Raw genomic sequence first — 25,514 nt, forward strand, 5'->3', positions numbered from 1 at the left:
AGCATTTCTCACTTTGAGACCAAAAATACAGGAGAATACTTGGTTCATAGCTCGTTTCAGAACCATTTTCCATTTAAAATATTTATAACTCAGTAATTTCAGGTGAGAAAACCATACTGAAAAGAGCAGTACATTACACTACATTTCTCATTAATTTCCCTGTGAAACATTTGAGTCTCCAAAAATCTGACTTTTAAGTTAATTATGCACAATTTGGACACTCCAAAGTCAGGAATTCAGAGCTGAATCCCGTCTAGTCACTCACAAAACCTTTATAATGAAAACACACTATAATCATACTCTTTTCTTGCTAGAACAGACAAAAAGGCACTATCGTAATTTTTAAAACCACATTTGAATCCCAGCAGGGTTTGTTTGGGTTTTTTTGTACTAGGTTTTTCTCCCATAAAATTTACTAGACATATTTCTATCAGAACACCTTCAGCAATGCATCCAGAAATGCACTGAGGTAAAATGCAGCAGCTGTTTTCTACTTACTTTCCTCAGATTTTAAGTACAGGAATTTTACCTAGCTCTAATACAGAGAATCACCACAGATCTTTAGAAAAAGGGGAAGACTGAGTGCTTCAGCATAAATATCTGCTCCCATCTCCTTGAATGTAAATGGAAACACCACCATTAAAAGCGTCACTGATTTTAAATAAATTTTACTTTCTTACATTAGACACTGCATCGAAACCACAGCAGTTAAAAAGTCAAACAATTTTCCAGCTGGCTGCTACATACATTGAAAAACAAGACCAGTTCAAGATAATAACACGTCCTTTGTATTAAAATACCGGTCAAGATGCTGACAAGGAGACAAATGAGTTTTTAAACCATTAGTATACACTCACATAAAATTAAAAACAGTTCCATGGAAAGAAATTTGGATAACCGTGATATGCCTCTTCCAGCACAATACTTCCCTTTGATTTCTTGAGAAGTTATTAAAATTGGACTATCTCAGCTTGCTGGAAATTCATTTATCCATTATTACAATATACAGTTAATGCAGGAGATTAGATTAGGTTTTGACAAGTCTTTTACACTTTTCAGGGCAGCAATGCTTATTTCTGCCTAGGTTGGTAACTTTATCTACCAGCTAACCTTTATGGTGTTGACAATGTGCAATTAACAATTTTTTCCCTTGCCCCTGATTCCCACCCCACTGCAGATGATGCTGTTGCAGTGACACACATCCCTGCATGTTCCTCCTGGCAGCCTGGTCCAGCAACTGCCCCAAAAGCACCCGCCGTGCCCCCACACATGGCTCCCTTTCAAGATCTCACAAGACTTGGCAACAGCAGCAAAACAGAGCAGCCTCGAAATGGAGGAGGCCGTCACCTAATGAAACATGACTAACAGGACTGCTGACTGTCCAAATATTTAACTGCTCTCCAATGCTGCGGGTCACATGGGTTAATCAAATAAACTTGCATATCCGGAGGGATTGCCCATTATTTGTGTTTTCTTTAAGTCCTTACCTGACTTTAGACTCTGAAAAACTACCAAGCTGGGAGCTACTGTGAATATCTGCACATAAAACCCAACAAAGAGACACCAGAGCTCTCAATCTTGAGCTGAAAACATGGAAAAGTTCTTAAAAAAAAAAAAAAGGCAATTTTGCTGAATAATATGACAACTCTCTTCAGCACACAAAAGCAGCACATGCTGATGGGAACTGACAACACCTACACTAGGTACCTGGAAATATAACCCATGTCACAGCACACAACTGCACTGCAAGTGGGACTCTAACACGTCTCTCCAGACTTAACCATTAAAACTCATCAGAACAAAAAAACACCAAAACGGATGGACAAAGCAGATGCAAAGTATTTTCAGTGTATGACAATGGAAATGAATATAAACCTAGGATTAAAATACAGCTTAGTTTCACTGATTTCTAATAGCATTTGTCTCCATTCAACAAGAATTTATGCACCATTTCAACCTGATAAGAATTTAATTTTAGGTAATAAAGCTTTACAAATTGAATTCAAAGGGAAAAAAAAAAAACCAGCATTTCCCAATTATTTCCAGAGCTCCACAGCTACAGACTTCAGTTAAAGGGAGAGGGAAAGCTGTCACTATAAAAGCAGAGCTGATATGTGACCTCTGGATACAGTGGCACTAGCAACCAGCTATAATAAAAATCAATATTAATTCCACACACTTCTGTTTTGAAAATAAAGCAGTGAAATTCCCTCACACCCACCTGCCAAAGGGACACAACTCAGACCAACTTTGTCAAAGAGGATGCTTAAAGTCTTTCTACGGGCATGTAATGGATTCCAAGACTGAACATGCTCTGAATGTTCAGTGAACCAAATAATTTTTTAATAGATTCCTCAGGGGAGTTTTTTTTATATTTTTAAATCGCTCTAAGACCTTGGAATGACAACCTGATTCAGAGGCAAAGAAAGGTTGTTCGTGGGGTGGGGTATTGTGTTTCTTCTGGGTTTCTCCTGAAAGAGTATCAGTCATGTCTGTTATGTGCACTTAATATGTACTTTGGAAATGTCTTCATTTCTACAAACCTTACACTTTAAAAATTTCTTCTGAAAGCATATACTGAGGAATTTTTAAGTTTCTCCCTGCAGAAATACTACACAGCAAGTATAGAAAGTTGATCTAACAGAAAGGTGGGAGGAACTGAAAGCTGGAATGAGGCAGCTCACCTCCTTCAGCCACAGTTGCGAAGAGGTAGGCAATAGACAGCATTAACAAAACCATCAAGCCCAAATATAAAAAACCCAAATCCAGCACAAATTAGATCAGTTTTCACATTTCCCCAGGCCCCTCAAACTAATGCCCACCTTAACAGCAAGGCCCCTATGACATGATGGCAGATTCAGCACAAGAAGCAACCACCCCCTGAAAGAGGGAATTTTTCCAGCTGTATGATTAAGTACGCAGGAAAACAAGACAAGGCAAGGAGCCTCAAGCACTGCCGTTGTGTGATTTCAGCAGGATTAGGCAGAGCACGATGGAGGAAAAGCCTCAGACAATGAGTCCTTTCATACACCAGAAACAAAAACTACTGTTAATCACACCCACAATTCAGTTTCTTCCACTAATTCCTAATCAGACATCAACAAATAAAGCAAAACACTTATTCTTGTTTGAATTCTATGAAATAAAAACAAATGAAAGGAAGTGATCAGCCTGAGCTGTAAAAATGTCGTTGCCTCTCCACCTCCTGATGGACGGGGAGCTGAGACAGGCATGAATGAGTGGGAAAGGAGCTTTTTCATAAAGCCCGTCCATAGAAAAGTCCAGAGTAGAAGAGTGCTGCATTAACAAGCAGAATAAACTTCAAAAACCAAGAGACAAACTCAGTCAAAACCCTCCTCTGTATAAAAAAAGACACTGCACCACAGTCATCAGGAAAAAACATCTGGTGCACCACTTTGATTTTCTACATTAGTCATTGGACAGAAACAAAGCATCTTTTTTTTCTCCAAAAGCAGCAAATAATTGCAAATCCACTTCTACACATAACCTATCATTTATCACCTCATCAGCGACTGCTTGAGCCTGACAGAATTAAACACTCAAGTCAGGCGTTTCTGTTAAAAGCAATAATTACATCGTTACTACAATATACAATAAAAATATAAACAAATCTGCCTGGCAGTATTTTTATACACTCACTGAAATATCACTAGACTCTAAACAGGCAACATTATAATAATAATTAAAAAAACAAACAAACAAAAACCACCACCACCAAAAAAACCCACTTCCACCAAAGTATAGCTAATTCCAATTTAGAACTTTACCTACAGGCAAAAATACATAAATGATTAGCATTATAGTATTTATTTTAATTACACTGTGCAATAAAAATCCAAGAGCCTGATAACTCCCTTCAGATACTAAGAAAGCCAATATTCAGAGCTTATATTCCTACACTTATAACCTACACAGTTATGTCAGCCCATACTATCACTCAAATGCCAAAGCCAGAATGTCTGCATTTCTTGTGGCATCTAAAACCAACACAAAAGTATCAGCTCAAAGAAAAACATGGGGGGAAAAAAAAAAAAGAAAAAAAACCAAAAAAAAAGTCAAAACAGGAGGTCAGGAGAGCCCTCACCTGCTCCTTGTAGACAACATTTAAGAGCATCAAAAATTCACTGGTCTTCAAAGTTCAACTCTTCAAAGTTTAATAGAGGGAAAAAAATATACATCTCTTTAATTCAAGCTTACATTTACAAATGCTTTCTAGCAATGTAACTGCTTTGTAATGTGCTCTTTAACACTGTACAACTCACAGTGCCTGCCCTGAACACTCAATGATTTAAGCAAACAAAACAATTCACAATTTCTAGCATGCTGAAGATATTTTTTGTCACTGCAGTCAAGCTGCTGATCCCAGCAATTCTGTGCAACTCATTTAAAAAACAAAGGTCTGCCCATCCACCTTGATGGTTCTGGCCAATGAAGAAGCCTTTGATCATTCTTCAGCAAAACACTGCTGTGTCCTAAAGGATGCCCATCTTCCTGACAGCAGCATGGGGGATCACTAGAAGAGCATGACAGCCGACTGCCACACGACACTTCAGAACTCTGCCTTTTTATTATTAATTATGTTTCTTATTTATTCCACAGGCATAAGAAAGAGACTGGCATGGAGGTAAGGTGCAGCAGCACACTTTATTATCTTGTTTACAAAGAAGCTGCTTTAGGTGAGAGCCATGGCAGGAGCCAAGCAGTTACCGGTAGTATCAGCCTGCTCCCAGAGAGCGGCTGGGGCTCTATCGTGGAGGGCACATGCTGCACCTTCTGTGGATTTCTTCTGGCCTCAGGTGAGAGGTGCCCCGGGCCACCACAGCCTTGGCCAAACACCTGGCCAGCCAGGGAAATCAGCAGCACAGAAGGCAAAGCAAAGCAAGATGGAAACACCTCTGTGCTAAGGACAGGACCAACGTGGGGGCAACGAGAGCTCACAATCACTTCAGTCTCATCCAAAATCCAGCTGCAAGTAAGAGACTTACAGTTTGCACCCCCCAAAAACAGCTGCTGAAACCATGGCTATGCTACAGGCTTCTGCAAGCTCTGTCTTGGCCTGGCTGACTGAAGTAGGATCCAGCACTTACTGATCTGAGTTAAAATGAGCCCTCTGCAATGGGACAGACCCCAGGAAATTAGGCTGACAGCCTCTTCTAAAATAGTTTTTTTCTTTTTCGACCCAAAACAGTACATTACGCAAATGAGTACATTACCTTAACCAAAAGCATAAAGCTTAGTTTTACAGGATCCAAAGACATAGTAGAATCCATAAAAAACACAAACCAACAAGAGTTGCTAGCCAGACTCCCATCTCACAAGTACACTAAAGGAGAAAAACTTTCCTGCAAAAGTTTATAATCCTACCTCTGTGTAAAGAGGCAGAATTGAAGAGTTATAGTTGGGGACACAAGTATTTGAGCAGATTTTATGGTGTAACTCTTCAAATCTTCATTTTATTAATGGGAAGCTACTCACAAACAAGGCTATAGCAAGGAGACATTCAATATCTAAAATTCATGTTCAAAAATACATGCTTCATTCTGAGGTTAAGTACAAGTTTAGGAGTACTTTTTTTAAACCACATTACACAGGTGTTAGCATACACAGACTGTAAAGGAATTTTGGTGGTGCCAAAAAGTTTCAACAAAACCACTGAGAATATATATTACAAAATTATTTCCACGCCTTCTAGTTCATAGGTTTAAGAGGCCATTTTTTTTTTGTTTATGGTAATTATGTTTCATATTTCACTGAACTTTGACATGCTAAATGTATTATTGGATTTTCTGTGCATCTTCTAGTCAATTTGTATAATCTTGCAAATTTTGTAGTACAAGTAGTTAAAATACAATGGACAGTACATTCATAAATTACAGATTTTTCCTTAAGGTAACAGAATTATTATTGATTCTGCAACAACTAAACCTTTGATCAAATTTGATGAAACAAATGTTACTTAAGATATAAAAAAACATAATTCCTTCACATTTGAAGAAAACAGTACTCTGCAAAAAGGAAACAGCTCCATCCAAAAACAAGGTCACTTTTTTCTCCTTTGCCCCCATCTCACATCTTTGAAGTACGTAACACCTCAACACGTTCTTAATTCGCTGCGTCTAAAAGGCTCCTTTGCCACTTCTATGGCTATTCTCCAAGACAAAAGGTCAGAAACACAGTATTTGCCAGATAAAATATATATATTTTTTAAATTTGCAGCCTAAAATCTAAACACCAGACTAGCCTTTTTCATACTTCTCAGGTCTAATTTATCTTCCCAATTAACCATCTATCAAAATACATCTAGGGAGAAGAAAATCTAACACACTGATATAACAATTACCAAAACTCCTCCAGAAAAACAGATGCAGATCATCCCACTTCTTTACCTACTCAGAAAACTCTCTAGAAAAATGATGACTTTTCCAAAACACTGTAAGATCTAATTTTGTGAGGAAATCTAACAAAAGAATCAAGTGCCATCCCATGAATAACTTCCTGCTCCTACAGAGAGAAAAGATATTGCAAAGCTCAAGTGCCTGACTGCCTTCAGCAGTAAGGATGACACATGAGAGAAGAATCCATACACAGGAGGGATAGAAAAGCAACCCTGCTCTGTGGGTCTCATAAAATAGAACAGATGTTATTCTTTGTATACACACATGCAATTCAGTGTTAAACACAGCACTTGCAGGAGGAAGAAAAAAAAAAAAAAAAAAAGAAGAGGGGCCTATGAAGCCAACAATAGATAATTCCTCACCACGGTCAAGCACATGTATGCTTTGTTTGGTTTCGAGTGATGACCAGATTTCCAGCACTGCTTTTGAAAGAACAATGCTGCATGCCCAGCCTTCATGTTTTTCCTCCATTCAATTTCATGTGACAACTCCAAACTATAAACTTCTTGTGCCAACCTAAATAATTCTTCTTTCTCAGTAATGCTGGAAGAAAGTACTTACCCACTTGCCAGCTGCAGCTGAAATTTTGTGCCAAGAAATAAATGTCTTTTGGACAGGTTGTAAACTGGAAGCTTCTATGCCTGCTAAAGGACGAGAATAAGAATGTGACCATCCTTTTCCTTACGAGATTAATGGTATTGCTCCATTTCAGCTACACAGTGGATTGCACTTGATTAAAGCATCCAAACAGAGCTTCCTCTGAGTACAGTGCCCAGATATTAGTAGATACTTTTGTCAATTTTCATCTCAACCAGGCTTTTTATAAACATTGCTTCCATCCTCTGCTCCAAAAACCCTAACTTATCTCTGTATTTCCGATCTTTAGAATCAAGTTCTCAGATAATAGAGTCCTTGAAGTAGCAAGACCTGTTTCACCCTTTTTTTCTGCTGAGGCACAGGTGTATAAACATTGTGTGCACACTGACATTAAATAGCAAGTACTCCAGCTTCCCCTATTTGGCCTCCTTCCACAGTCCCAGGAGACTTCGACCTTCCTACAGACAGCAAACACTTGCAGGCACTGGTCACAAAGCTCTCATGATCAACATAAGGTGAAGACCAAGGCATATTTCCCGTTGCCCAGAAAGACGATGATTAACAGAGAGCAGAAGGCACAGGCTTTGTGGCAGAATGGCTAAATTGGAAATTACAACAAGAGATTGTGAATAACTTCTAGTCTTCGACCTAGGACCAAGTCAATACTGGGTTTCTCTTCCTGCTAGTGTTGAGTGGTTACTGGCTTGCTTAGTTTTGCAGGCTGGGATTCCCCCCACATTTCATCAGATGCCCCAGCATCCAGAGGTAATACACACACACATACACATGCGGCACACAGTGTAGCAGCACACAACCCTGATACCCACACCTACTCTTCCTTGTCCTTCTCCCAGCTCACACAGGCTTCCAAAGTACAGAATCTTACTGCTGTTAACACATTCTGGGTTTTAGAGGGCTCTCCAAAGTTCTGCGAAGCTTCTCATAATGACGTGTCAAAGGCATGAACAAAACCCGTGTTATTGCAATGGAAAAGTGGCCTTTTCCTCTATAACCTACAATCATGGGCCCCTTCCCCATGCTGACCATTATAACATTTTCATTTTGGCAGTGACCCGAATTTTATGTTCCCAAAATGCTGCCAAACTGCCAGTTCAAAAAATTCAATTAATATGAATATGTGAAGATGAACATGTATGCTGCTAAAAAGCCAAGTACTGTCTCCCATAGAAAACAAAAATAGAACCGACTTTAGTAAACACACATAAACAAATGACAATGAGGTACATTAAAAGAAATATATGTCTCAAAATAAGCATCAGTACCACAAACTTCATTTTAATGTAAGAGTAGTTACATCTATCACCTTCACAAATCGAGCCAAGCAGTGCTTGTTCCCCTTGCTCATTAAAGCTCTACAACTGGTACCTCCTGTATGCCCACATGCACCATTTCATTAAGCTCACTTGACATTAGATGAAGAAAGAGTACAAGAAAATTGCATATTCCCTGCCTAAAGTAAACTTGTCATTTTAAACCTTGTGTATAGATAGAATTTGATATAGCACTAGCGCAGTGAGTCATTCGTCAGTTTTAGAGTTTGTACGACAGTATTCGTACATACGTTTTGCAATACTTTCCAGTTCGCTACCACTCCATGTAATTACAAGTTTTTACTGGAAAGGAAGCATATATTTTGGGTCTGAACACTGCACTAAGAGCTGTAGAAACAACACTTACTTTTATGGTCAGATTTTGAGCAGAAGTAAATCCACAGAAGGAACCTTCACATACTGTATGAAAGATGAAAGTCAAAGCATTGCTTTTAAAGGAGGGCAAGCATTGATGGAGAGCATCACAAATATTTCTCAATGAATTACTCCAAACATAAACATAAGCAAGTCTCCTGTCAGTTTCCTTCAAAAGCTGTTTCTTAGCTATGTAAGTTAAAACTGCATTCATTCAGAACACTACATAAAACAGCCAGTAGCTACTACAAGTGCTTTACTTGAAAATAACAGATGATTTCACATCCTTCTGTACTAGGGCAAGATATCACATTAAAAATTTTCCCTACTATCTTACCTTCACCTTTTAAGTTGCAAAACAGACATGAGTAATTTAACTCTCAACCGTGGTTTCTAAGAAGCACTAAAAAACCACTGAAACGGAAAGATGTCCTGATTAATACCACTAACTAGATCAGCTCAGACTCAGACTATCATGTGGTGGAATCCAGCTCACTCCAACACTTCACAGGAAAGTTTGCAATTCTTCAACAGGCACAAGTCCCTGTTTTAATTTGCACACAGCCACAGGTTTACTGTTGAGGTAAACTTCTTCAGTCTCTTAAAGCTGGTTATTATTAGTATTCCTTTCCACTATCTAAATTCACATCAAATGGATCTACTGAATTGTACATCTCCTGCTATCTGATAAAAAGCTGGAGAGAAAAAGCACCCTTTGGCCAATTAGAATCACCTGGATTCAGCAACGGGCAGCAACAACTCAGGGGTTTTTTCCTCCCAACTGCATATACTATGACCTACAAGAAACATTTTCTGCTTAAAAGTAATGCTTAAATGGAGATCTATGGCTGAACATTATCACAAGGATTGCACTTACTTGACAGTCTGCTATTAGCCAACTCCATTATCGCTATTTGCAGTTTTTAAATGTACAGATTCAGAAGTAACTGTACAAAGCTTCCATTACAAGTGGATTTATGGAAAGCCACAGCAATAATCATCTTCATTAGGCATATCTTCCCACAGCCCTGCATTATGTGGACACAAAGAGGAAAACATTTCTTCTCCGTTACCCACAAGCTTAGATCTTTCTCTTTATAGTCACAAGCTTTGACTGTCTTCTCTGCTTTTGCCAATGACAATTATCTCACATACCCAAAAGCAGAACTTAGTTTAAAAAAATAAAATTAAAAATACTTACATACCTCTCAACCCACAAACAATATACAACTTAGGACACCTTCTACTTTGATTTTCCAGAAACTGACACTTTGACAGGCAACATGAATGAGAATAAAATGTTGTCTGTGGCTTCTACTATTTTGCTAATGGCCCCAACCAGTACACAGCCAAGACGTATTCATGGACACCCACGTGTAAAGAAAAGGGCTGATGGGAATATCTATAACTAAACTGAATACAAAAATCTCTTGATCTGAAGTTATGTGTTAATTTTTGGCCGTAAGCTGTTTTAACCCCTTCACATACATGGATGCGTTGCATCCTATTTCAAAAGCTAGACACAGGCTAAGAAACTTGCACATTAAGATGGTTGGTTAACGGCAGAAACTGAGAACTTAAATAATTCAACACTGTCACCCACCACACATTCAGATCACAAACTTGCCGCTTTGCCACACAGATTTTACTCTTAGCTTTCGAAGTTCAGATTGCTGATCATGCGCTTCACAGTACGGGTATCTATTACTCCTACGTCCTCAGTCTCACAGCAAACCACCACACAAGAAATAATAAAATCAGGATTAAAGTACACTTGTTCCTTCCATAAAACCAACCTCGTGAGCCACGCATTTCCTGCATTATCATAATGAATGCAATGGACTTTATTTAAAAATCTGTTTTCAAAGCCTAACTGGCAGTCTTGGAACAATTACCCAGCAACCAGACATGTTGATAAGTTATTTGCAGCACAGGACCTTAGTATCTTAAATTAAATTTGTCATTTCTCTAGCATTTACCTTGAAAAATGAACAAAGGTGGTTACAGAAGCAGCGTAAGGAAACTCTATTTGCTTACTGTCCCTGCACAAGTTAGCTGCCTTTAGAGATCTCTAAACCAACAAATATTCAACTGAAGGTTTGATTATCCAGTTATCGTCAGCCCAAATCACTTTTTACAGCTCAGTTCCAACTTGACAAGAGAATATTGTATTTGATACTGACAATAGGGCTTCATTTGGTTACATATGAAATAAACACGAAACTCCAAAACGCTTCAGAACAGCTGCCCCAGTCAGTCTCCTGGAAACAGACCACATCTTTCCCACACAAGAGGTTCGCGGGAACAGACCTTTAACAGCGCGGAAATACTTTCTTTCATTGAATTTAATTTACGCCAGCTATCTGAACTGCTTGAAGTTGGTTCTTAACAGTTTCTGGGTGCAGAAACCACCTCGAAGGCAAACGCACCCGCCCACTGCCTTCGCCTCCCGCTCGCCCCGGGCTGCCTGCGCCTACCCCGCACCGCTCCACGCGAGCCAGCCCGCCCCCCCGGGTGTCCCGCGGGGGAGCACTGCCCACCCCACCGGCACCCCCGACCAGGCAGCAGCACAACAGGTTGCGGAGGCGGCTGCGAGGCAGGAGCTGGCCCCGCAGAGGCTGCAGCCGCACTCCCCAGGGAGGGCAAACGAGCGGAGACCGGGATGAACACCCCAAGCCCGCTCTGGGGAGCTGGCACCCCGGGAGCAGCGGCGGTGCTCCTGCCCGCTCCCGCCGGGGGCCCTTTGTTCTCGCCACCCAAGACGCCGCCGCCCGGCAGCCCCGCGCTCTCCCAGGCGGCGGCTCACCCCACCGGGGGGGAAAGGCGCGGTCTGCCGCCCCCCGCTGCAGCGCCCTCCTTCGCTCCCTCCTCCCACCGCAGAAACGGCCGGCGCCAGCCGCGGGAAACGCTTCGGGCCACTGCCGACCGCCCCGAGCCTCGCACACGGCACAGGCACCCCGCCCGGGACGCCCCGCCGCGGTCGGCGCGCCCCGCGGGGCGCGACCCCTCTGCCCCGAGCCCACGGCTAGAAGTCCGCCCGCCGGGGCTGCCCCGAGCGCCGCAGCCCGCCCGGGAAGGTCACGCCGCGGCGGCAATCCCCGCGCCCCCGGCACCGCGGCGCCGGCAGGTGCCTGGCTGCCCCCCGCCGACCCGGGGAGGCTCCGCGGGGCGCAGCCGGTGGCCGCCGGAAAACCGCGTGGCGGCCCCAGCGGACGGCAGGGGGGCTCCGGTACCGCACGGCGGCCCCCGCGGGGCACCCGGGGCGGCGGCGGGGCCAAAGCGAGCGGCGGGGCCATCGCTCGGGGGCCGCGATCCGCGGGGCTCAACAGGCGGCGGAGTTTGGCGGCTCCCAGGGAGACGATCCCGCCCTGTCAGGAGCCGGACACGGAGCTGAGGAGGCAGAGGCGACGTAGCCGAACCACTTACCGGGGCTCCGGGGCTCCGCCGTCCGCATGCTGCCTCCGGGCGCCGCGCGAGAAGCCGCTCCGCACCCCGCCGGCAGCTCCGCTCCGCTCGCTCCTTCAGCCGCCGCCGCGCGGGACCGCGCTCCGCGCGCGCCACCGCCAGCCCGCCCACGCCGGGGCCGCGCGCCGCGCCCGCCCCGCCGCCAGCCCAGCCCAGCCCAGCCCTGCCCGCCCCGCCGCCGCCACCTGCCGCCCGCAGGCTCACCTGAGCTGCGCTGCACTGGGCCCCCGCAGCCGCGCTGGGCCCCGCGGCGAGGCGAGGCGCTGCTGCCGGCCGAGTCCTGCTCCGCTCTACCGCGGCCTGCGCTGCGCTGCCGCCCGCCTTGCCCGCCGAGTCGGCCCGCAGCCGACGGGCAGGGCCCGCCCCGGCCAGGTGTGGGCGGGGAGGGCGGGGGGCGGCCCGGTGGGGCGGGCGAGGGCGCGGCCGCGGGCCGGGGCGGGCGCTCTGGAGGCGCCGCCGGAAGGAGCCGGACTGGCAGCTGGGGGCTCTCGTCTCTCTCCTCGGCCGGGAGAAGGGGCTACAGCCGCACCGTGCCTCGGAGCGGGCCCTTTGCTCACGCCCGGTCCCTCCACTCTTAACCCCGGGTTGCAGAGCGGGTCAGAGCCGAGATGGCGGGGGTGGCCCCGGTAGGTGCGAGGAGCGGCGGACGGGTTGCAGAACGGAGCCCTCCTCGCTCCCCGCGGGTCTCTCGGCGGCAGCGGGTGAGCGTCGCGCTGGGACCTGTTGCGGGCTGTGACGGTCTGGCCGCGGCGTGGCTGATCGCGGTGTTTCAGCCCGTGCGCTCGTCCAGCGTTTACTCCGTCCAGCCCTTCCAGCTCCCCCGTCCAGAGCCCTGAACTGAGAAATGAAGAAACTGAGACATATTTTCTGCGGGCTTTTGAGACGGCGGAAGGGTTAAGTCAGGCAGGCCCTTGCACCGGGTGTATTGGTGCTCTTTGGCTCCGTGCCCAACCCTTCCTAAGAGCCGGGGTTGCGTCAGCGAGGGCCACACCGCGATGTTCGGCAGTTTCGCTCTGCTGCCATTCTCTGCGCTCCGTGCTGGGGTCACAGGCATTTCCCACGACGTGTTGATTTTTTTTCTTCCCCCTCTATGGTCTCCAGGATTTTTTCTTGTGTGTGGTAATTGTGTTCCTTTGCGGATCTTTGGCCGTTATCATCTCATCTCCTCTAGTCAGGGTGCTGGTAGGAGCTGAATAGTTTGTACGGGTTCTTTCTCTGTCCTGGCATTGTTGCCTCAAGCACTCCTGGGAGCACTGGACTTCACTACTGATGTGATGCCTGGCCCCTCATGTGTCACTTGCCTTGACCCTAAACTGAGTACCTAAAGCCAATTTTGCACCCCTGCCACAGCGCAGGAAGCTCTGGCACCTAAAGCCTTTGGTTCTGGGGATATTTTCCTTCCTACACGCTATCCAAATATTGCTGCAAAACAGCCCTTCTGTGCATTACACAGTGAGGCCACGGAGCTTAGAGTAAGTGGTGCTGGCTGAGTGCCACGCAGCACTGCCAAAGTGCCCATGGGCTCCACTCTCTGTGTTAAAATTTGGATCTGCTTCAGGATGCTCTGGAGCACAAGACCATGGGGAAGGCGGGAGATCCCTACTCCAGAGAAGGGATTCACAGAGCTACCAGAGCCCCAGCTCATGTAGCAGCCATGTTGGCAAGTTTAAATGGGGTCATGTCTACTCAACCCCCATTCATTTTATGAATAAGGAACAGGTTATTGAAGTTTGCTTGAAAATTGAAGATGTGTGGTTGGTTGTTCCTTTACTAATCTTGTCAGATGTTTAAAAGTTTTTGAGTGGAGACACTGAAATGTCTGGCCAATCTACAGGATAAAATTTTAAGATCTATTTAGACACCTAAAGATGCAGGTTTCTAAACACCTTCACCAATGTGAAATCATGTGACTGACACAGAGCTGCCTCATAAACTTTTGATGCCCTGAAGCTTCTAGCCAAGAATTGCAGGTAAATGATTGTCCCATGGGCGTAAGCCATTAATCATCTAAATCATGAAACAAAGGGTTTTCTTATACAGCTACCACCCTAAACTCTTTGTTACTCCCCCATGCACTCTATGCCTGCACACCATAAAAACCTGGGAAGCTATGAAATAGTGTAAGCCCACTAGAAACTGGTGGTTTGTGCTCCACTTGATATGGGGTGGCCAGTTTGTCACCCCTTTACCTCTCTGAGGACTTCATAGTTATGGGGCACTGTTCATCAAAGCAAAGGCTTCTTCAGGGGCTTGTATAGTACAGGACACAGTGATATGTTGTCACCAGAGCTGTATTCTGTGAGGAGCTATACAAGAGTCCTAAAGCCCTGAGAATGATCCACCAGTTCACACATAGCACCCAAGTGTATAATCTCAGCAGCACTCATGGCTCCCGCCTGCTCAGCCATTTCAGTGCTAAGCTTTTTGGAAAGCAAAGTCTCAGTGTGTATTTGCAGTATTCCATTTGGAGGTCACTGCTCCCGGTAGCTCTTCCTTCCCTTTGATCCAGCTCTTCAGGGTAAATGCGCACACCCATACCCTTGTCCTGTGTGCCACTTGATAGCCAGCTAGTGTGTAGATACAGTGGAGTTTGCCTTTAACATAATAAACTGGTGTAAGATCAAAAGACCAGGATGCTGATTTTTTTAAGACTTGTCAGAACAACTCCCCTTCTTGTTTCAGATATTGCGAAACTTGCTAAATGTTCTGGATTGAATCTGTAAGTTGCAGAGCTTGTCAGAAGCTTGTCCTCTCTCTAGCTGTTGGGGTTTTTTGAGGGAGTATTCTTGCTTCTGACTGTTTCTCACCTGATTTTATAGTAATTGTCAATTGTATTGTCAGGTCTACTGGTCTGATTCACAAGTGCCTGGTGCAATGCTCAACGTGGTGCTCATGTAAGATAATACATCTCCATCTGTAGATCTGCTTGACAGCACAGCTTGAGGACCATATGGCCATGACTCTGACTGCCCACCATTTTTTCAATATTACCCCCAAGACTCTTGCATTTCCTTTGTAAGACAGGATTATTAGAATACTGTTTTGCTCCAAATAATTTTAAAAAATCTGTGTTGCCCATTTCTGCTAATCTCCTATTGAAGGAACGGAAGCCTTAGAGAGACAGCTGTGATGTTTCCTCATCCATAGCACTAAATTGTCTGGGTTGAAAAATCTTTCAGTGGAGGTTAACAACCTCCCCTTATTTTGCCTAACTATACCTTGTACTTCTGAAGAAATGAAAGTCAGTGTTGTAACAGTAGTACAACCACAGTGCTGAAGTGGTATTTGCTTCTGTTTCTTGGCCAAGGCCCATAAGTTCCTCATGAATCTTTCTAGAAAGTACGTTCAAGGGTTTTTCCCTTTCTGCATTGGTTCTCTCAGCTGGCTGACCAGTTCTGGTCAGGGTATGTGCTCTCTCTTACTGTAGCTTTGCATGGAGTTTAGCACAGTGGAGCTCCCCACTTGACTGATGCCTTAGAGGTCCTATAAAGCACATAAACATGAGTAACAATCCTCATAGTTCGTTTACTTCTTGCTTCTCACATCAAAGCAGAAATCTAAGATCACTGGGGGAAAAAGCAAGCAAACCAAAATCAAGCACCACTAGAAAATTTGGTCCTGGTGTATAGATATATTTTGAGCATTATTAAATGGGTAAAATTTTTTCCTCCTGACTGAATAAAATGTGCTAGAAGAAGACCATGGGGATGCTGGTCACCAAGACAAAAATTGAAATTACCTCCTGCTAAGGGCTGAATTCTGGAGTACTAGTGGCAGTTGGCTCATGGAGGACTCTTCTAAAATGTAACCACTTACTCAGAAAAGCCATGCTGCAGATGAGTATCAGGAATATCAGCTTGGTGTTCTTTTCTAAACTTAAATGAATGGCAATGGAAAGACTAAAATACATCCTGTGCATGTAAGTTAAAGCAAACAATACACAAAACACAGTGGCTTTGGTGCTGGAATGGTCTCTGCCTCCACTCTGTGTTTACTGCCAAAGTTTGCTTCTCCTCCATTTACTGCCAAAGTTTGCTTCTCCTCCATTTTTTTCTGTTCTTGTCAGTTCCCTGAGAAGTTATGTTTTTCTGGCTTTCGTTGTGAAGATACGTGTGCTCAGCCAGTCCAAGAGTTGATCTGGTGGTCTTCAGCTCCAATCCTTCATGGTTTGGCAGACCACAGACTTCCAGGCTACAAAATACAGGCTGCCAAAGAGATGGAAAGAAGCCCTGATCACACTGGTATTTGAGCACTTCCTAAGCTAATGTATTTGTCTTCACAAGATTTCTGTGAGATAGGAAATTACTACTGTCCCCCTTTTAGAGGTGAAAAACAGATGCCAGCAGAAGGTAATTGACTTAGCTAATGTTGCACAGGAGTTAGTGGCACAGCAGAGAAATGAGATCTGCTGCCAGCCCCGTTGCCATGTGCCAGAGGACAGGTTGACTCAGTTTTGAAAGCCCTGTCAGTGCCCACAGGCTTTTAAAGCCCTGTGCAAAGGCAAAGCATGAGCTTTCAGAGCTTTCAGAGCACAGCAGCCCACAGCAGAAAACTGTAAGCACAAGCTTTCAGATCAAGGCAACCTAGGAAGGGACAGATTTGTACTGAATTCCAAGTCAGGTGGCTACAGAAATACCAGCCTGGCCCAGGTTTGCAGAGTGATTGGGCTTTTAGACTTGGTTTTTGTTTTTCCCTAACTACTGTTGAACAGCAATTCCTGGTATTGGATCAAAGCTCTCTGTCTGATTTCAGCCTTGCCAGATAATCTGTCTGGGGGCTGAGAACACCCTTCCTCACTTTCACACTAGTGAAAGCAGGAGCTTCTGGAAATGTAATTTCAACCCAATCTTTTTTTTTTTTTTTTTCTCTCCTAATAATTTTTAGTCCTGCCTACTTTTATATTCAGTTTTCAGACCATGTTGAAAGCATTCTAAAAGAAGCCATGAAGCAGTTAAGAAAATACCGGAGATCATGTTCAGAGACCTTAAAAAAATTCTCTTTTGAAAGTTCGTGTTCGATTGTAAGTATGAGACAAATAATGGCACTAATATAACTCGTGTGCAGGAGTGAGTTTTGATTAAAGCATTGAGACAGGGAGTGGCATTGTCTTACCTGTGCAGCAGACATATAGACCTTATTAGCAAGGTTAAACTTTTGTGCTAAATTTTTCCACACTCTCTTTCTGCCATAAAAATCCACCTCAAATTTTCATCTCACAGTCAAGTTGCAGGTGAAGTCATGCCGAATGTTTCACATTAGAGCAAGTATCCCAAAATACTGTTCCCCGGTGCCAGAAATTATTCTGCCCAAATGGCTCTACTTCCTCAGAGAACTCCACCTCTCATCAATTTCTAGTATTTTATAAGAGTGCCCAGCTGGTTCTTTTCTTTGACCATATCATCAGCTTCAGGTCTGACTGCAGGATGGATTCTGCCCTTGGTTCTGCGTTCAGCAGCATCCACTGACAGCAGCCACCTAAGATAAAAAGGTAATTCAGAGAACAGATACAGCAAAAACTGGGAGAAGGATCACCCTGACCACAACTCTGCTGCAACAAATGACAGGCAAACAGGACAAATATATTGGATTGACATTTATATTCCAAAAGGAGCTGACACAATTGCTGTCTACAGAATTTTCTTTTTAACTTGAAAGATCAGACCTAAAATTTTCCTGGTGCACTAAATGAGGAATCCCATATTCTTACCTCAGTGTTTGAGAACTGTAGTCCTGAAAAAGTGGTAAGAATAAAGTATTGCCCCCACATCAGATATCCTCAGCCTTTTGTGTGTGAATGGCAAGAGGGTGTCAGGAGCCCTTTGACACAGGATGGTTACCATAGCTCTGCTGCACAGCTGAGGTCTGTGAAGATGTCAAGGAGAAGCATTTTGGGTGCTCCATTCTTCTACAGTAAAGGCACAGAGGAGGGGGTTGAGTCCTGCCCAGCTGTGTCTGTGAACACTAGGATCTCCTAGCTGAAGTATTACAGGCGCCAGATCTGGCCTGGAGTGCGACAGGCAGCCGTGAACTCGGCAGAGTAGAATTTCACAGCTGACTTGTACTTATTCCTCTTACAGCCAGCAGTGAGTTCCCCCAGTGCTCCACAGGCGAGCTCTGGGCAGTGACCAGACTGCAGCGGCCACTCCGTGTGAACAGCATGAGAATGTCACGGTGCCAGGGAAGGTGACAGTGCTGCAAGGTGTGACTGTGGTGTGACAAACACCGGCAGGGGTAGGCACAAGAATCAGTTCCTGCACTGGTCTGCACGACTAATCCTCGCAGTGCTCACAGGGCAGGATTCACACCCAGGAAGAGGCCAGAATGAGGGATATATGATGCTTAATCTCATAAGCTTGAGCAGGACTTAAATGCTTCTCAGAATTTGCTAGCCTATTGCAGAAGTCTTGTATTATAGAAGTAAAGTGAAATGATCCCCTAATGATTTTTTTTTCTTCAATTATTTTCTTCTGCTACCCCAAAGGAAAAAAAAAGAACAGCAAGGACCAGCTATCTTGACAGGTCATTTAACACTGTTTTTATAAAAATAGATTTGTATTTTATAGCTTAATATTTTAGAGGCTGGTGACTGGTTAAACTTCTTTCAGCACCAGCATCTTTTGCTTTGGGCTTCAGCCTTCAAATAAGTCACTGATTGTCATGATTTAGTGTATACTATGGGACAAGTGCAAGATTTTGACAAGAAAAGATATTTGGGTGTTATTTGAGGAGACATGGAGAAAGTCACTTAACTCAGTGTTTATATAGAATGGCTTTCTTGTTCAGAGGTCACCTCTGTTGGAATAACAGGTGCAGGCTTCAGACATCAGCTGCAAGGACTGTTTTGTGCATCAGGGAGGTTATAGCTTTTCCTATTAAAGATGGTTGGAATTTCAGGGAATATATTTTGTTTGAATTTAACTAACCTTTCTATCATGATTCTAGGAGAAAGGTGCAGCCTGTTAGCATACAATTGCTTCAGAGGTGATAATACCAGTGTCATTTCTCAGCACTGTTCCCATTAAGGTGTTCAGAGTAATGGATGTGGAAAATGTGTCCCAGCTTTGAAAATGTCTCTCTGTAAGTTTAAATAAGAGCAACAAACTGGGTGAGGAACAGGCTATAAACAGGGTAGAGACTTTGTTAAAATTTGGAGATAAAGGATCTGCAAAAATCCTTTAAAATGCTGCTCTGTGGAACTATGCTGTCAAAGTGGGGAAGAGTTGGCTCCCATAGTCACTCTGCAAATATTAGAACCGTGTTTGTGTTTGTTGTTAAAAGCAACTTGAGATGGCATTTATCCAAAGCTGAAGGGTTAGGTGAGTTCAGCACCTAATGGGCTGGCTGGGCATTCCTGACCATCTCTTGCCTGAATCCTGGCCCCTACAGAAAGCTGCAAAACTTCCTCCTCATCCTGCCTCTAAACCAAACTTCACCTGCCTGTTCCCATCTGCTGACCCTCATTCCAGCAGCTCTCTGGGCTTGTCTATGTCTTTTTCTTTCCAGCTCTGTTCCCTCCTGCACACACACACATACACATACACACACAACCCCCAAAGCACTCCCTACTGAGCACTTGCAGAGCTGAGTGACTGCCCTGGGGCCTGGCCATCTCCTTTCATCCAAGCTCTCCTTGCTCAGACTGCCTTCACTTCAAACTCCAAAACAGAGGTGCTGAACTCACCCAGACATTTATTTCTCTACCCCGCATTTTTCTGTCTCCATGCCTTTTCAACAGTTTTACCGTGTCACTTGCCTTAGTTTTTTTAAGTAGGTTCTTGGCCTGGGCTCATGACTGTAGTATCTGAGCACCTTTCAGTCATGCATGAACTGATGTGACTCATGTCAGGCTTGGGTGATTTGTTCTCTCTCCCCATTCTCTCCCAAGAAGGAGGGCTGCACATGCTGTGCTGGAGTCTTTGTTTTGTTTGGGTAAAGTTTCAGTTTGTGAGATTTTCCTGTGAGTGAGAGGCAGGGGGTGTCACCCTCAATCTTCATTCTTTCATCCCTTCAATGTATTCTGCTGGTATGTTGAAGATCTTCACAATTTTTATGTTATCTCTGCGCTGCATTCCTCTGATACCAAGAATATTTGGCATTGTATTTAATGGCTAAAACCATCCTGAAGTATTCTGTCTTCTGTTTTTGTGCAAGTCAATCTTTAACTCTTAGGGGTCAATCAGAACATGCTGAGAACAAAGCAGACCACGTATGTCCTGTCAGTTTTTACACCTTCCCCTGCATTAACCTCTGCTGGTCACAGCAGGGCATGGGGCTGCATGGATGTCTGGGCTGAACTGTTCTGAACAGTTTTGTGTCCCGTTTCCAAAAAATCTTCATTGATGTTCGTCAAGGTACACCCCCAAAATCCACAAACCCAGGGAAATTATAGTCTTATGTAATTTTTTGTACTTTTCATTCCATGTCATATTGGCAGGAAGATAACTTCTAGAAGGTGGGTTTAGTTACAGTAAGAACTCCACTTTGGAAAAGATATTGAAAGAAAATAGTGTGATCATCAGATTCTTTTTTGGTTTAGGTGATGGACTCAGTTTTTGCTCTCCCTATTCTACAGAAATTTCTGAGTGAAAAAGAAAACTAACAACTGAGTTCAGAAGAGATGTGATGAACCAGGTGATTTACCAGTAAGTAAAGAACCCTAAATTCGTCTTGGTGATCATTAAGTAAAACTGCCACTCAAAATCTCACTTACATAAGATACAAAATGATCTGTAAAAATGCTTGTACAAATAAGTTCCCTTGGGCATTCCTGTGGCTCACTGTAGCATCATATACCTTCTTAGGGATTGATTTAGAGCAATCGAAACTAATAAAAATGAAACTGCAAAGAGAAGACAAGCCAACTTCAGCTCCTCTGGTTGGGTGTGGGTTTGCTTCAGGCAGCTGGGAGGAAGATGAGCCCATTCTCTTCCAAGTCTTCTTGCCATCCCCAGCACTAGGGACAGAGCAGAGCCGCCACTGAGATGAGCTCTTCCCCATTTTACTGATGAGGGGCATCTTCACGTGTGGCCAGGGACACTCAGTATTTTAAGAGCTGACCTTCATATGTAGCTGAATCCAGAAAAAGCTGGTGCTGCTACCAAGAGAAGTATTCATGTCATCTTATTCCCACTTCATACCACATTTTCCATTACATTAACAGAAGTGACTGCAGTATCAATCAAATCAATTCTGGATTTAAACTAATCTGGGGGAAAAAAAAAAAAGGCAAGTTTTAATTATCTATTTTCCTGTGCAGCCCTGCTTATGTTGCCAGCAGCACAAGGTGAAGGGCTCGGATGAGGACTTGTGGCAGGGAGAAGACAGGAATGCTTTCCACACCAGGACTCCTTTATGCTTTTGTTGTGGGACGACTGACACTTCCTTTTGCACTGTAAATTACAGATAAAATTATAGCCTGATGTAAAGGGTATTGGTTTGTGCCTGCTTTGATTTTAAAAGGTTTCTCTAGGTTAAAATATCTATCAGCAGTTCCATCCGTAGGACCGAAGGCTCTGCGTGCTTTGGGTGCCGTGTTCTGTGCTGGCTGTGCAGAGCAGCTATAAATTCAGGAGGCTGCTTTGCATTACCATTGGGGCACAACACATCCCCCACAGGGTTAAATCAGGGATGTACTTCATCTTTTTATATGTTGCATCTGAGAGACAAAAGGAGAGAGAACCTCCGTGCCAAAGAGCGAATCGTCTTCACCCTCCGGTTTTTCCAGCTCTGAGCAGGGAGGCAGCCCCTCACGGTAGCAACAGCTGCAATCCCCCCAGCCCAACCCTGGCAACAAACACCTTCCTCTCCTCCTGTTTCCTGTCTGTGTCTCTACCCCAAATTCCCAGCAGGAAGCTGAGCCTGAGACTTCCCCTCCACAGCTGGAGGCTTTAACTTGCTGGAGGAGAGCAGGTGGAAGAGGAGGCTGCTTGAAGATAAGCATGGAGGCTATGGGGGGGGAAGGAGACAGCTACAGAATTTGGGAGAGGCTGGGCTGTAGGATTTGAGTTGAGGATGAAGAAATAGGATGTGGTCACAGAGATACAGAAGTTGGCAGCTCTGCCCCCAGAAACCTCCCTCCAGGTGGTTGCATTACACCTCCAGCCTGCTGCTCAAAGTGTCCTCCACAATCCCACATCCCTCTCCAGGCTTATCCTCCAGCCCAGAGCTTCCTGAAGCTGGCTGCCCTCTCCAAGCCACTCCTCATTCCACCTGCGATTCTGACTTCTGGCCCTGCTGCTGTGCCTTTGGTGGGCTGCGGCTTCAGGCATCCTATTCCATCCCTTTGGAAGCTGTTTTACTCCATTGTGGTTAAAAATGTGTATCTTAATTTCTAGTTTGAATTTGTCCAGTTTCATCTTTATTAGCTTTTATTATCCTGCTCTTATCTGCTATAGAGCCCTTTAATATTGAAAGGCTGCAGACAGCCAGAATCCTCAAAAGAGCTGGGTTCTTGCTCCAGGAACTGCAGCATACGCTCCTTGTCTTCCTCTTATACAAACATTGAAAAGAAGGTTTATATATGAGCATCTTTTTTTTTTTTTTTTTTTTTTTTTTTTTTTTTTTTTTTTTTTTGTGCTTTTTGAGGGGCAGTTGTGCTGCTGAAACTTGGGTGTCTCACTGAACTTTCTCCAGGTGCAGGTGTTTTAGTAGAGGTTTCCAAATAGTCAAAACTTGGCAAACAGGGGCTGGAGTTCAAACCTCAGCTCTGAAGACAGGACCTAGATGTCCAGGCTGGGAGTAGAAACACTGGTTTTGGGTGAGGAGTTCAGACAACACTCCAGATTGTGTGGGCACTGGTGTGTGCATGTCCCATGCTGTGCCTTCCCACAGGACCCTGGCAGGTAAGGAAGACTTTGAGGAAAGGCATACCATGAAGGTGATGTCCCCCAGAGTCTTCCTTGTGTGTTTCCTCATGTAACTCATCATTCACATCTTATTTATGCTTCCCTAGTGCATGACCAGACATACTGTGAGACTCCGTATGAAAATGCTATAAAGTAAAGAAGAGTTTTTATTGCATTGGCTTAAAGACTGCATCAGTCTTTCAAATGGCATTTAGTATTGCCACTTTGACTCCATGGATACAGCTCTGTCACGCTGCCATCATAAACTTCAACTTACAGCTTTGACCACGAGGCTGCACTTGGCAGTGACAGCCCAGCCAAGGAGGAGGAGGACGGAATCCTTTCCCAAGCTGAAGATGCATAATCCCTTGGAAGATAATTTGTCTGCGAAAAAAACACACATTAGTGGGATTTGTTGTTTGTATAACCCAAGAATGGTTTTAATTAAACAATAAATCTAAGAAGCAATTAGGCAAAAAGGAGTTGAGGCAAAATTGGTATTTTGAGAGAAAGCTGAGATATTGCACTTTAAAAATCAGACGGGCTGCATGTTCAGCAAGTATCTGCTACAGCACCTGTGGAAGAGCCACAGTGTGGTGTTGCATAAATAGATGCCTATCAGGAGAGAAGCTCCATGGGTAGATATGTAATTATACAACTTAAAAAAAAAAAAGGCATAATATTTATACTGCAGCCTGGATTGGCTTCAGTCATGTGCATAATACATTTATTTGAAAACATCCTAATTATGTGTTTACCTGACAGAAGGAGCCATTACAATCACCCTGGCACATAAACCCATTTTATAAATCTGCCTGCTTTTTCCTTTACCCAAGAGACATACACCAACTGCACATTTATGATTATTTATTTTAATCTGTGAAATACATAAATAGTAGTATTCTTAAAGGATATCATTAAAACATTCTGGATTTCTTTTTTTCTTCTTTCAATATTACTGGGCTTTTTTCTTAGAGCTTTTCTGAGCAGGGATGTTGCATTTCATAGGCAGGGAAAAAATGCATTCCTAACACTCTAGAAATAATAACAAACCCCTTGAAAGATTTAAATTAGTTTGTTCCCTGAATTAAATGTCCCATCTGCTTCCCTTCCCTCCCCAAACCTCTTCTCGCCACCCCCTGGTGCGCGTGCACATGGGTTTGCAGTTTGTTTTTTTTCCTGGCATTGCTTCTGAATTCCATCAAATGCACAGCTATTCCAGCCTGCTGGGGTTGTGCCTTGAAAACCAGGTTTGGAGTCTGTGCTGGGTGTTGAGTGCAGGCACTGAACCTCCCTGCTCAGGGGCTGCACGCCTGCTGGGGTGGGAACACATGTGCTTGTGGCTGCTGGAGTGAGAGAAACATCAGGGCTTGTCTTGTATGTTTAGTTTAAACCAAGAGCATTGGAGCATTTTGTAGGAAGGAAAGTGAATATTAAGAATCCTAACAAGTTTGCAAAGAGTCATAAGGGGGAAGGGCAGTGAAGCAGGAGCTCAGCAACCTTGACAATATCTTTCTGAATAATGCTGGTTGTCTAATGTACTCGCAAGCTAAAGGAAATTCTAATTTAAGACTGACTCCATTCTATACTCACAGGGCTCTCTCTCAGCTCTGTTTTTCTCTTCCCCACCCTCTGTCTCTTATTTCCCTATTTGTAGAGAGAATACTTCAGTCATATTACAGAATGGCCTGGCAGCCTTAACTGCACATCATCTCCCTCATTAGAGATGAAATAGAACATGTAAATATTTTCAAACATGATGTTTTGTTGAATCTTTTCTTGTAACTCATGCTGATCATTAGCTTGTATTTTAGGCATTTAAAATGAAAATGAATTAATTTAATTTTTTCCATGCTTTTGGGAAATATCTGATTTTAAATTTAAGAAAAAGGGCAGTAGACATGGTTCTTCTTGCTAGCTGCATGTCCTGCCAGTCTGATTACACAATCTGTTATAATTATGCTGAGCTCTGCAGACCTTTGGGCAGCCAAGTTATACAGTAGAATGACTGCTAATTGCTAGGGGTAAAACCTTGGGCCCATGGAAGTCAATAGAAAAATTTCTACTAATTTCATAGAGAGTATTTCTAAGACCATCTTCAGAATGATAAACATCAATATTATTTAATGTACTAACTTAAATGAAAGGAAACCTAAATCTATCATTAATGTTATATGGAGGCTAATAAACTCAATTTCTTGAACACTTAAGTTACATGAAATTTAAAAATCTTTCGGTCATCATTTTTGAGGAAAACAGAATTTCTTAATTTAAACTGACCAAGATCATTCCTTCTAATACAATTTGTTACACCTCTGCAAAATTTATAATGGAAAGCTCTATGTCTGTGTGGCAAAATGCAAAATGGCAGGATGGATTTGCTGAAAGACTTAAAAGTGCAATCTGAGCCAGGATTCATCATCCAGCAGAGTTTGGTTAAAGGCAATTACAGACTCTTGAAAGGGGTGAGTGAGGTGTAAAATGTA

At 43.8% G+C, this 25,514-nt stretch overlaps 1 protein-coding gene across 5 annotated transcripts in view; it reads right to left on the bottom strand.

Annotated features, from left to right (window-relative positions):
- Positions 1-12,544, bottom strand: part of PTPRF (protein tyrosine phosphatase receptor type F) — a 375,952-nt gene extending 363,408 nt beyond the window's left edge. For 4 of the 5 annotated variants that reach the window (XM_059854014.1, XM_059854010.1, XM_059854013.1 and 1 more), the window contains exon 1: positions 12,146-12,282. The gene's annotated coding sequence lies outside the window, so the exon portion shown is untranslated. Of the gene's footprint in view, positions 1-12,145; positions 12,283-12,388 lie in introns of those variants that run through there. The other variant, XM_059854008.1, reaches the window with a different exon arrangement.
- Between the last annotated feature and the right edge of the window lie 12,970 nt (positions 12,545-25,514).

Source organism: Haemorhous mexicanus, chromosome 9 (genome assembly GCF_027477595.1).
Source record: "Haemorhous mexicanus isolate bHaeMex1 chromosome 9, bHaeMex1.pri, whole genome shotgun sequence".
In the NCBI taxonomy this organism is placed as follows: domain Eukaryota; kingdom Metazoa; phylum Chordata; class Aves; order Passeriformes; family Fringillidae; genus Haemorhous; species Haemorhous mexicanus.